The 13,931-nt window shown below is 44.8% G+C and overlaps 1 protein-coding gene across 2 annotated transcripts in view; it reads left to right on the top strand.

The window, feature by feature from the left end:
• Nucleotides 1-1,896: 1,896 nt before the first annotated feature.
• Cpx (synaptic transmission protein complexin) overlaps nt 1,897-13,931 on the top strand; it is a 420,394-nt gene continuing 408,359 nt past the window's right edge. The window contains exon 1 of one of the 2 annotated variants that reach the window (XM_076439911.1): nt 1,897-2,348. The gene's annotated coding sequence lies outside the window, so the exon portion shown is untranslated. The remainder of the gene's footprint in view (nt 2,349-13,931) is intronic. The other variant, XM_076439910.1, reaches the window with a different exon arrangement.

Raw genomic sequence — 13,931 nt, 5'->3', positions numbered from 1 at the left:
GAGAGAGAGAGAGAGAGAAGAGAGCGAGAGAGTGAGAGTGAGAATGATGAGAGCCGCGAACGAATCGCGCCTCTGTATTAGGTATCGAGCCGGATGAGCGAAACAACGACCGCCGACTCGGCTTTTATCGATTCATAAAATACGCAACCGTCTATAGCGGGTTATTCGAATGAGGCAGAACGGAGACGACGGAGGCCGCCGCTATATTTACGTCGAACATTTTACGAGAGAAGCTTTAAGGCTAAAGCGTTTACGATAACGGCGAAATTTCTCATCTTATCCAAGCCAGAACGAGATGCAACGCGCTCCGGCCAAATTTTCATCATCCCTCCACACCGACCTATTTTACCTACGTTTACTTTTTCGACGAGCACCGGCAAACTTGTAACGGCACAGCTCGCTTCCGCGGTCCGTCGCACCTGCACTAATCCGGGGAAGGGCGGAGATTAACCCTTCGCGCCAGCTTGCCGCAGGGAGCAGCGAAAACGCCCTTAGAACTCGCGTGCAGATACTAAACAATCCACTTTACTTTAATCAGTTGACTTCGGAGCAACTGGGACAATGATAGAATTAACAAAACTGCTCCAGATTTGTTGCCAATTGAGCCAACACGTTCACCGTCACACAACCCAAGTAGCAGCAAATGTGTTAACCCTTTGCACTAGTAACAATGTTAACGAATACTTCAATGTTTAGTAATTGTTTAGAATTTTTTAGTGGCGACTCTGAGGAGCCACGTGAGTGATTAAACATTTATCGGATGGAAATTGCTGAACTTTTTACTACATTACCATTTCCTTTCCCAATTAACTTTTATTGCCGGAAACGCGCTCGGATCGCATATTTAAAATACAGATTTATGAACGTTCCGCATTACGTATCATATCAATGAATCAAAAGTATTTTATTTCGCCGTGTCAGATTATTCAAACAAAAATATTTTATTTCATGCTCCATGTTGCCGAAATAAAAGTATTTTATGGGCTGTAATAAATAACAATGTACCCCATACCGTAACAAATCAGCAATTTACCATGTCGGCCATGCCTGTGTAATTTGTTGAAATCGGTACAAAGCGCTCCTTAAAAATTTTTGAAATCCAATGTAATATTGTTACCGCACACTTCCAGAAGACGATCCAAAAAATCTTTATTCAAGGGAAAATCAAAATTCCTGCGTTCCGACCGAAACACCCCGGGGCCTCGATTGGCTCCCGAGCTTCGGCACCCGTTCATTAATATTCCCCAGCGGTCGCAGCCTTGCGCTTCTTTCCAGCGTCGCAGGATCGCTTCTCAGAGGTCGTGGCATCGACTCGGTAACAAGGTCAGGAGGTGCACGCGTGCATGGTGGCTGTCTTCGTCATCGGAACGGGCCGGGACAGTCAAAAAAACACCGAGACCCGCTCTATACAGGAAGCCGGTCGAAGAACGAGGAAGGAGTGCGCGAAACACAGAGACACAGTCTTCCATGGAGGAGGGTGGTTTAGCTCTGGCGGTGTAGGGGTTAGGAAAGATGCACGCGGTCCCCTCTCCCCTCTGTTGGTAAAAGCTGGCTGGCTCTCGCGAGAGGGAGAGAGGGAGCAAGTTCTCGGAGCAGGGAGCAAGAGAGCCAGGAGCACGTTGGCCCCGCCCTCTATCCGACTCGGGCGCCGCTCCCCTCCCCTGGAACCGCGGGAACAGCCGAACGGCCGACGTTCGGGTTCCAAGCGGTGCCCTCTCTCCTCCCCGAAGTCCCCGCTCCATCGCCCGGCCCCTCCTCGCCCCCCAACGCCCCACCCCTATCAGGAAAGCCGCGCAACCCATACCACTCTCGATGGATCGATGGTAACGCTGCAACCCTCCGCGTGGCGACGCGAGCGTCGGCTCTTCGGCGACTCTGCCGCCTCAGTCGGAACTCGGGTTCACTCAGTCCACGACCGTTTGCCACGAGACTTCGATTTCGTCGGTCTCAGCCCGTCTCTCTTCAGCCAGCCCTCTCCTCTCGCTCTTTCCAGAGAGGACGCGGAAAGGGTATCCACCACTACCACCACCACCGCCGTTTCTACCACCACCACTACCGTCGATTTCCACCGCCGCCAAACTACCACCACCGGCGCGCCGTTTACCACCACCACCACCACCGTCCGATCAGCAACAGCGACGCCGACGCCGACGCTGCCGCCGCCGCCGCCGCCGCCGCCGTCGTCGTCGACGACCGGGGAGACGCACGTAGTCTAAACGTGAGACTCGTACGGACGTCGTCGTCGTCCTCCTCGCCGGTAGTACACTGTTTTCCGAGCGAGACCCTCCTCTCTCGATCCGGTTCCGACGAAGCCTCTCTCCGTCCCGCGGAATCACCTGGCAGCCAAGGTGAGTCCTCTTCGAAGAATTCTCTTCTCTCGACCGCGGCACAGCAGCGTTTCGTCGTCGATGTCTCTGCACCCCTCTTTCTCTCCCTCTCCCTGCACTTTTCTCACTCTATCCCTGTCTCTATCTCTCTTGCACTTCGTTTTCCCAGTCTCTTCCTCTTTCCCTGCCGCGCGCGCGGCCTGTCGCTCGTTTCTTCCAGAGTCAACAACCTCGCACGTTTTTCCGCGGTGTTCTCGATCGATACCGACCCTGCCGCAACCCCTGTTATTTTTCTCGGGGGTCGATTTTCACGCGAAAACGCGTGGCGAAAATATGCTCGCCGTACAACGACGGTCACATGCTTCTCAAACATTACTCACTGTTCGCTTTTGCTCTTGATCTGTCTTTCTATCTTGCTCGCGTCCGTTTGCTGCTGCTGCTGCTGTCGTTGTCGTCGTAGTCGTCGTCGCGACAGCTCGATAAAACGCAAGCAAGGGTTAGGCCGCTGCTTGCAGGCCTGCCTGATCGATCTCTCGGCTCGGTTTTCCCGGCCCAGAACTCCTCGATGCACCCCTCGTCAAAGTCTCCCCGCGGCAATTCCTCCGCGAGGACGCTCCTCCAAGTGTGGCCCCGTGTCGGCGCCAACCCCCATGACCTTGCACTTCCCTCTCGATACTTTCTCCCTCCCACGGCAACTCCCGGTCACACCGAATCTCTCTCTCTTTCTCTCTCTCTCTGTCTCTCCCTCCCCCTCTCTCTCTTTCTCTCAACCCCCTCCAGTAGACGGCTGCGTTTCGAAACGCGCCAGCCTCGCTCCGCACGAGCGATTTTTTCATTTTCGAAACGGTTGCACGTACTTACTGTGCTCCTCTTAGACGCGACGTGGCTCTTTAATGCACTTTCAAACGTCCCGCGAGTCCCCGTGCAAAAATTTTTGACGAATATTGCTGACTGATCCGTCACTTCTTTCGCTTCTGTTTCGAAAACGTCGAAAACTGCGTCTTTGAGCTCCTTTGGCCACTTCATTGACGCTCCGAATATGCCAGGGTGGTTATAACAGCACACTTTTCACGTCGTTTCGAGTCCCAGTGCGAAAATTCCGAATTTCGTTGGCTTTCGTTACCCCTTAAAAAATGTTATACAATGCAGCTGCTTCGATTAATTGTTCTTGATGCTCTAAACGATGTTCTAGAATTCTCTGTGGTTGTGAAGGCTTCTCTGGTTAATTAATCGATGCAAATTATAGGTCCACCTGTAAAATTACGAAACTGTATAGAAATAATTTTTGACGGATCGAGTAGTTCTACTGTTAACCAAATTCGATACACAACGGATATATTAATATAAAATTTATTTCACTGGAGAAACTACGGTTCACCCTCCATATCGCTAGCTCCAGTATCACGGGCGGCAGTAGACGGAAATTTTCATATCCCCCACGCAGTAAATAGTCTATTAAGTGGTACGGGACACAGCGTAAACACACCGTGCAAAACTCGGGGCCCCGGTTCCTTCATTTTCATTTTTCCCCCTTTTCGCAAGCGACTCTTTCTTTATGGGAGCCGTCGTCTCCGGCGTGCGCACTGTTTGCGAAAAACGGAACGGATACGGAAGGCTGAAATTGCATTTCCGGCCGTTTCAATATTATGCTAACGTATCCGGTACCGTTGCCGTTCGCTCGACCGCCCCCAACCCCCATCCCAGACCCCGTGGAAACTGGTTCCATTAGGGAAATGCACGTTCGGGAGGTTCTTAAATTGAGTGGCAGTTAAAAGGGAACCATTCCCTTGATGCACGAGCTTTGACGGGCCTCGTCGATGAGTCGGCGGGGACACGGGCTTCCGGATCATCCTTCCCCCGATGTCCAATTTCATCATCGGTTTCGATCAATGCAATCTTCACCTTGCGTTTCGTCGTCTTCCAATCTAACCCAAGGTTTTGCGATTTTTCCTGCGTTACCATTTGCAAATTCTTCGATAAAGGGAAACGATACAGCTACTGAAACAACTAAGAATGATTTTGGAAGAATGCTGGAATATTTTCAAAATTTTTCCATCAATTTTCTCGAGTCGCAATGGACCCAGAAACGAATAACAACATCGAGATTCTGCTCCAGTGTCCGTATTTACATCCCCCAGTTCGATTTTGCCTGGGAGGGTGCTAGGGTCTCGTCGATGAATGCACGAAGGGAGGGTGGCTCTGTAGGTTACGAAGGTCGGAGCAAGACGGACGAAGGTCAGCGAACTCCCACGATCGTGTTTCTTTTCCTCCGGTTTCCCTGTTCGAAGCGTTTACTTGTTCCATCCTACCCGGTGGAACGTCTTGGAATTAATTATTCAAGGGCTCAGCCCTTATCTGCGTCTCGTGTAGCATATCAAGAGAGCCTGGTCGTTTATCTCGCATCGTGACGAACTCCTGCAAACCTAAACTTTCCGTATCTACCCCTCTCTCTCTCTCTCTCGCTTTCTCTCTATCTGTTTCTATATCGCTGCACCGGCAGCATGTTCCCTCGTAGTATGCAGATGCGAATTCGCCAAGTTCAATTGATATTTAAAGCCGGAAAGTTGCCGCGCGAATTATTCGCGGAAGCTAGCTGGCTCGACCAGAAGATCGCGCCGGGCTTGCTCTGATACTCCAGGATCCCTGAAATTTCTTCAAGCCAAGGAGAAGTTTCTGCTACCCCGGGTCCCCCGGTTCTTAGTCGGTCGCCTCAAATTAATTTCCTGCGGGATCGAACCTCTCTTTTAATCTCCGCGCACACCCCCCTCCCGACCTCGACGTCTCTCTTTTCCTGGGGAACACCTTCTGCCACTAATCACCGGCGTAAACTACTTCCCTCCCTGATCGAAAACTCTTTTAACTCGCGGCGAGGCTGTCGAACTTTTTAAAGTCACGCATCCTCTGTTTGCTTCTTTCCAATCTCACTTCACATTTTTACGGCAATATTTCAGAGATTTTATTGTTCTATCAGATTCGTCGTGATTTCCGACTCTCAGCATTGAAATCATTTTTTCGGCGAGATGATTCTGTAGCTGGGGGTTGCAAATTTTCACACATTATACTTTGGGACGTCTGATGAAAATTGTCTGTGGACAGGGTGGTTGTTTAGGGTTGCAAAATTTTCAGCTTTAAACTTTTAAGAGACTTCCAATGAGAATCATCTGTGGACAGGATAATTCTTTAGCTGGGGGTTGAAAATTTTCAGACCTTAAACTTTGGGAAATCCGAAGAATCTGTGGACTAGGGGATTCTTTAGGATTCTAAATTTTTCAGCTTTAAACTTTCGGGAGACGTCCAAATTTTCAAATTTTAAACTTCGGTACATCTGATGATAATTATCTGTGGATGGGGTGATTTTTTGGGTTGCAAATTTTTCAGCTTTAAACTTTCGGGAGACGTCCAATGAGAATCATCTGTGGACAGGGTAATTCTTTAGCTGTGGGTTGAAAATTTTCAAACTTTAAACTTTGGGAAATCTGATGAAAATTATCTGTGGACAGGGTGATGCTTTAGGGCTGAAAATTTTTCAGCTTTAAACTTTTGAGAGACTTCCAATGAGAATCATCTGTGGACAGGGTAATTCTTTAGCTAGGGGTTGAAAATTTCCAAACCTTAAACTTTGAGACATCTGATGAAAATTATCTGTGGACAGGGTGATGCTTTAGGGTTGCAATTATTTCACTTTTAAACTTTCGAGAAACTTCCAATGAGAATCATCTGTGGACAGGGTAATTCCCTAGCTGGGAGTTCCAAACTTTTGTGATTTAACTGTTTTGAGACCTCCGACGAGAATGTACTTGCTACCAGATGTGTTTCAATTGCGAAGACAGTGCCTTTTCGTTGTAATTTACGAAGGAAACCGTCGGATCTATCGACGCCGCAAAATATACGGTGGTTAGAAGGGAGAGACGCGCCACTCGCAGGCGTCCATGATTCATTGCGTCGGGGCTAAGCCTATCCGCATAATCAGACAGCGACGTATCACCTCTGCCATTAATTACGGGGCCGCGCGGCACACGCATTTATCAAGCTGAGCAGTAAGGGAGAGAGCACAGGGGAAATGGGCACGGGCCTGGCAAATGATCGTGTCAACGATGACTCGGTGGTCCTGATCGGCTAAGGAAAAGTCAGAGCGATCGATCGAGTCTCAAAACCAGAGAATCGGGCCACGCGGTCTCGAGAATGGCACATTTCCACGTGCAAACTCACCAGAGATTCGGTATAGCAATTATTAATTGTAACAACAATACCTACGAAACAATGCTGACCTCACACACTGTTCTATTAACATTTTATTATATTTATCACTGCTTCAGTTCTTGGTTTGAAAAATTGTTTGGACCCAGAGGTGATTAAACTTGAAATACTTCTGGACCGTGTTGAGGGTTAATTGCCCATCGATTTACGAGCGAAACTCGTGCAGGAATGGTTTCGCGATCGGCAATGGGTCAGCGCAGGAGTACCGGCGATATTTTCGGCGGGCACAGTCGTGTGTCAGGGCAAAGTACGTTCCAGGGGGTTTCGGTTCTCTATCAGCAAGGGATTTAACTGTGAAATTTCGGGTTGCACGTCGAACCGGTCTCGCATCATCGAGAAGATTCCGTCCGGCAGCGTGGAGTGGCCTCGTTTCGCATTCCGCCGGCACGTAGCATCGAAATTGAGACGTCCTTCCTGGGGAGGGAAGCCCTGGCTGCCGTTCTGCCCGACCGCATTACCATTTTTCGGCAATCGAACCGAATCGATAGCCTCGGCCTCGGCTTCGGCTTCGACAAACCGACTCGGCCCGAGGCGTCTCTCTCTCTCTCTCTCTCTCTCTCTCTCTCCCTCCCCGCGAATCCACCGACGCCGATTCCAACGCATAAATCCCCGTGTAAACCGAGCTTTTCTACCTATTTCGACGTTTTCCAACTCGAAAACGCTATCAACCCGCTTCTTCATAATTTACGATCGCGACGAGATGCTGATTTCAAATTCCAGCAAAGAAACCTCTTACGCGCCAGATCCCCGAATTGATTCCCCGGAAAATGTCCTGTTCGACTAGTTCCATTGGCTTTTCCTGGATGATAGTGATCATCTCGGATCGCTAGTTGCTATCTGCTGATCATGATCTCGGTGTACTAACCGTTCGATTAAATGTCCGGGCGAGAATTGTGTTCTCGAGAATCGATTTTTAATGTCCTTCCGATCCTATGGGAATCTTTGCGAAATGCTGTTGGAGTTGCTGGTCCGTTCAATGTTATCGTTTTGCGATGGAAATTTAAAGAAGCTCAGCTGTGATACAATTTACATCGACGCTTTGAGCGACACCTCTCCCAGAAATTGGAAATATTTGTTTCAATATTAATGTTAACATTCAATCAATATTAACCTTATTACCATTGAAAGAGTACTTTCAGTGTCGTACGTCTAGTCTCCTTCAATTTTTATTTCGCTGAATGAATGACTTTGATTTTATAGAATTTTTGCGCTGCTGTTCGAGCATTCAAAGTGCAAATGTAACTATTCAAAGATTTAACCTCTTGCCCTACGATTTGTTTCACGGTTTCAGTGACTAGAACTTTTTTTGTAGTTCGTGATTTCCTAAAAAAGGAGAAAATTTATATGTATTGTATGCCTACATGTTCTCCAATAACTATACACGAACAAAACCAAAATAAAATTTCGTTTCGGTTTAAAGGAAATTAATAACATACATACAATAAGGATTCCATACAAATCATACAAAAGATACCACACACGTTAAATCAAAATAACTTTTATATGAATGGACAAAATGACTTCAATTTCTCTGTAAGGCTAGAAGAATTAGTTTGGTAAATCACGTCTAATAAATAAGTTTTTCGAAAAAATGCATTTGGTCGGAATTGTGAAAAACAATAGTAAAAATTGATTTTTACAACTTTTTTAGCTGGGCCAATAACGAAAATTCAAAAGATGTATCTGGTCAACTGGTACGAATTATATACGCTCTGAAAATTTCATTGAAATTGGTTAATTGGTTTACGAGTTATAAACGATTAAAAGTGGTGAAAGGCAGAATATCTTAAAAAATCGCAATTTCTACCACTTTTGATCGAATTGTCGTTATGGGCCCAGCTAAAAAGGTTGCAAACATCAATTTTTACTATTGTTTTTCACAATTGTTTCAACATATTTTTTACACATCATTTACTAAACTAACTCTTCCAGCCTTACAGAGAAATTTAAGTCGTTTGGTCCATTCATAAAAAAGTTGTTCTGCTTTAAAGTGTGTTGAATCAGTTATGCTCCTTACTGTATTTATTAGTCTCTGTCCAGAATCTTCATCACGAGTCTTGAAACGATATCGTAAGGAAGGGATTAAATGAACGTTCCATTCTCAAAATATGAGTCGATTCACACGATGAGTTAATGCACATTCCATTTTCGAAATAAAAATGTCCGAATCTGCTGGACAGTATACAATGGTTAACGTGCACTGATGCAGCTATTTGTAGATTGGGATGCACTTGATATCCTCGAGATATAAATGTCCAATGTGTGCATCGATGTAGCTATTGAAAGATTCACAGAACCGCTGCATTCTTAAAATGGGAATGTTCAAATCCCCTGTTCAAACGTAAACACGCAATAATGCAGTAGTTTGCAAGATTCAGCTAAACTTTTTCCTCCGAAAATATAAACGTCCCAGTTTCCTGGAGAACAGCGGATTAAAGCGGATGAGAAAGTCCGTCGTCGGGGAGAGCATCTTTAATATTCGATCGTTCGCGCTAACTATAGAGAAGGAAAAGGTGGAGTTATACTTTCTATAATGGACAGCCGAATCGATTCGGTTTGTCCACGGGACGATCCCCTTAAGTGGTATCCTTTTAACCCGGTCACGGGGGCTTGTCGAGCGGAATGTACCGTGGACTGAAAACTTTCTTGCCACTCTGACCTAACCCAGGACACCCTCCATTATCCGGTTGTGTTCGAGAGACAGGGAGAGAGATCGCGCTCGATCTGGAAACCGAGTCGGCGGATGCTTTCACAAAGTCGTGTTAAACAATCGATAAGCCATCCTAAGACGCTACCAGTAGTACCAGTCAAGATATTCTCGGCCAAGGAGCCTGAGCGTCTTTGATAACGCTATCTTTGCTCCTGTTAACCGCGGAAACTCTTGTCTTAGAACCCCGAAGCTGCATTCTACTCTGATGCACCGGAAACTGCAAGTGCGACCGGCAACTTGGAGAACACATTCGGAGTTGTTCCGAAATGTACGGAAAAGATTTCGGTATAAAATTCAAAATTTTCTTTGTAGCAGACTATCGGACAACATGGTTGAAAAAAAGCTGATGGAAATTGAAATTTGATTATTTGCACATTTACTGTACGATTCATGCCACTTGAAATACATACGTACAGATTTTTCTAACGATTTTTTCAATGATTATTTATTATATTTGAGAGAAACAGATGGAAGATACAAATCAATTTCGTTTCTTAATAATTTCACCTTATAATAAAATATTTAAGAAGAACTTTTTAAAACCACGCTTATATTAAAATGCACTAAAAAGGAGAAAATAATTTTTTTCCTGGTTCTCCATAAAATACCGAATCCAGATAAACGATTAATAATATTTTTCCCCAAAATTTTAAGTAATTAGTTCGAAATATCTTCTGTTATAAAATTAGTGTCGAAATAGATAGAAAAATTTAAATGAAATCATGAATAAAAGCGTGGAGCAGCCATGAAGATTATGTCAATAAAGTTTAGCGCTCCACGTTTTTATTTTTATAGTCATTAATATCATGAATTTTATTTAAATTTATATTAAATTTTTCTATCCCGACACTAATTTTATAACAGAAGAAATTTTGAACAAATTGCTTAAAATTTTGGGGAAAAATATCATTAATCATTTAACTGGAATCGGTATTTTATGGAGAACCAGGAAGAAAATTATTTTCTCCTTTTTAAGCGTGGTTTTTAGAAAGTTTTTTTTATATATTTTATATAAACAATAGATTGGACTATGGGAAGAGGTTTAAAATTCGATTACAAGATTTCACGCATACAACAACACGCCAAGTTAACATAAGCGTGGAAAAATATAATACACTGAATTTCCAAAACGAATCGACTCAAATCGAAACAATGAGACGCGAATTTAAACGGTACCCATTCTTCGAAAACCTATTTTCCAATGAATAAATCCAAACGTCGCGTTCATACCATTCGATCGCAGTTGATCCCGGCCAAGAATAACAGAGAGACAATCGAAGAGGTAGAACAATCAGCAATATCAGCGCCTGTACCCCTAGGACTCAGTCACGATTGCCGTTGACTGGAAACCCGAGCACAGTCTTCCAAAATTATTCACGAACCGGTGGAGTCTCGGCTCGAAATTAGTTTCCGCGGAAGCCTCTTCCACCGTCAGAGATATGCACGGTTCCGAATTCGTTAAGAGGCGAAACTATTCGTCCCTTTTCCACCATCCACTACCACCACAGTCGCCAAACTCGTAGCTCAAAGGAGAGAAGGTTCTTTCATTGACTGGTTGCGTCCCGTTCCAGGCTCCAGGGTCCCCGAAAGTCCCTTGCGAAGAGTATCAGCCGGTTTGAAATTGCGGAACGGTAACGAGGCCAATGCTCCCTCTACCGGAAAACAGCCGTCCCCCGAGTGTTCGGGCTCTCTCATTTTTAGCAAGTCGTTTCCCCGGATAAGCGGCATAATTCCCCGTTTCGAATTGATGGCTCCTTAATTCGTTCCTTTACGCGCCGACGCCCCTTTATTATGTACGTTTCTTCTTTTCTCCGGTTAAAAAACCAATTCAGACCGTCCCCATTAAGTGGAATTTTGATTTACCATATTTAATCTTCGGAAAGGAGCTGGGACAAACGTACTAGGAAACAATTTGCTCAAAATCGTCTTGGTACTTGCTCCAATCCCGTGAAGCTTGAGAAAAAATTTTTTAAAAATCGTCTCGTTATGTTCTAGTCCAGTGAGGCTTAGGATTGTTCAGCCCAAGGAACAATTTCTAAGAAAAACCAATTCAGACCATCTCTATTATCTGGAATTCTGATTTATCTTATTTAATCTTCGGAAAGAAATTGGTACAAACGTACTGGGAAACAATTTGCTCAAAATCGTCTTGGTACTTGCTCCAATCCTGTGAAGCTCGAGAAAAAATTTTTTTTAAATCGTCTCGTTATGCTCTAGTCCAGTGAGGCTTAGGATTGTTCAGCCCAAGGAACAATTTCTAAGAAAAACCAATTCATACCATCTCCATTATCTGGAATTCTGATTTATCTTATTTAATCTTCGGAAAGAAATTGGTACAAACGTACTGGGAAACAATTTGCTCAAAATCGTCTTGGTACTTGCTCTAATCCCGTGAAGCTCGAGAAAAAATTTTTTAAAAATCGTCTCGTTATATTCTAGTCCAGTGAGGCTTAGGGTTGTTCAGCCCAAGGAACAATTTCTAAGAAAAACCAATTCAGACCATCTCCATTATCTGGAATTCTGATTTATTTTATTTAATCTTTGGAAAGAAATTGGGACAAACGTACTGGGAAACAAGTTCCTTTTTTTTCGATCGTATAATTGTTGATAAAAGATGTAATGATGCTCTCGGCGCACTGTTTCCATCCAATTTTGCTTCAAAGCAATTTTGCAGTTTGAATTAAATTTTCGACGTTTCGAACTATGTTTAGATCATTCTCAAGAAAAATAATAACTGCGTTTGCTCAATGAAATTATTTTAACTTCTTTGGAACAACAGACACTACTGGGAAACAATTTGTTCAAAATCGTCTTGGTACTTGCTCCAATCCCAAGAAACAATTTTTTAAAACTCGTCTTGGTAATCATTAATTCAGTGGAGCTTATGGTTGCGTTGCCCGAGAAACACTTTTCACATCACCTTACCTGCAGTTGCAAATGCAGACTAGCAGAAGGCCCAATAAATAAAAACTCATATCGTTGATCATTAATTTTGACAGAATCGTTGTGCAGCTCAGGGCAGAATTTTGAGAAGGTCTGATCGTTAATCATGAATCTAGAAAAGTTGAAGCTCCGCGTAGCCGAGGAAACAATTTCTGGCCTAAGAAGGTGCAGATTGAGAAACACTTACTAAAAGCTCGTCCATAGTTAATCGAGTGCAGCCCAAGGTTGCAGCGCGCAGGCAGCCTAGCCCGAGGTTTTCTAAAAAACTCGTGTAATCTCAGAATGGCTGTAGCCTTCGTCAATATCTGTCACGCGAGATCGACGAATCAGCTGATGGTGTTTCCACGGTGTGTCTGTTGTTGGTGTAGTAAAGAGGGCGGCTCGAGGACAACGCCGTCCTTCCCCTGAGTCGTGAGGGTAGGTCGGGGTGTACGAAAGAAAAGGTGGATGGATAAGGGAAGAATGAGGAGGGGGATGGGAAGAAAAGTGGGTGGGAGCGGTGGGTATAACATGTATTAGAAGGCTTCGTAACTTACCTCGAGATATCGATCGTGCCTCGGTGCAAGGGCGACTCTCTGGTTCTCGGGGTACCGTTTCGTTTCTGTTCCTTTGGTTTTCGTATTTCATTCGTTGATCGTTTTTCAGCGTTCTGCCCCCTCCCTTGTTCTCTCTCGCGCTCTCTCTCTCTCTCTCTCTCTCTCTCTCTCTCTCTCTCTCTCTCTCTCTCTCGGCCCTTTGATCGTGGAGCCAGAAAGATTCAAATTGAAATACTGCGAACGTGCAGTTCAATTCGGTTAATTAAATCGTTTCCATTCCAATATGTTCGACGCGTTTGCGCCGAATACTCTCTGGTACTCGCGTAGCCGTTGATTACCGCTTTGAGCGCGGCGCGTTCTGTTTGCCGCTGCTTTGCGCCGTTGTTCTCCGATAATCCCGTTTTTCCACGTACGAGCAGAGAACTGTGCAACTCTCTTTTTTCCCCCCCTCTCTCTTTCTATCATTCTCTCTTTCATTCGCACTGCGGAGCATATTTTTTCAACCCTACCAGAGACATCAAGGGAAAGCCAATGCTTTCTTGCGGAACGAAAGTTTCTCTTGCAATCCCCCCGGCTGAGCTTTTTCTTTTCTTTCTCGCTTTTACCCACCTATCGAGAGCTTCTTTGCCGGTTCGATCGAGGCCAACCGGATAGAGACACCCGGCAGTGAATTAACAGAAGAGAGAGAGAGAGAGAGAGAAACACACTGTAATTCTCGTTAGACGTCCATTGTGGCCGACGGCCTGTCAGAACGTTCCAGTTCGAGAACCAGAGTTTTTACAAGACGATAAAAAGATGAGGGAGCAATTTTTATTTCTGCGGCTCGAGAACAGAGCTCCGTGGCCTCCTTGCTCGACGTGGAAATTGACTGGAAAACCACTGCGGTTCTGGAAACTAGTATTTCATTGATAATTCGGTTTCCGTGCTGCCAGGTCGAATTGTTCTTTCTAAACGTTTTACCTTGTTTCTTCGTGTTGAAATGAACGGACCGCTGAGGAAATTTGTTACGGGGCTAGCCAGACTTGCCGACAATTCAATAACTATACCAAAAGACAATTTCTAAATCTTGTAAACTTCAATTTTCTCATTTCTTTAAGATAATCATTTTATCCACTGGAGGACCTACTACACTGAGAAAAAAAGTAGTTACTTCAATAA

This window comes from Lasioglossum baleicum, chromosome 15 (assembly GCF_051020765.1).
Source record: "Lasioglossum baleicum chromosome 15, iyLasBale1, whole genome shotgun sequence".
NCBI classification, from domain to species: Eukaryota; Metazoa; Arthropoda; class Insecta; order Hymenoptera; family Halictidae; genus Lasioglossum; species Lasioglossum baleicum.
The sequence above is the reverse complement of the archived record's forward strand: the minus strand, read 5'-3'. Positions and strand labels throughout refer to the sequence as shown.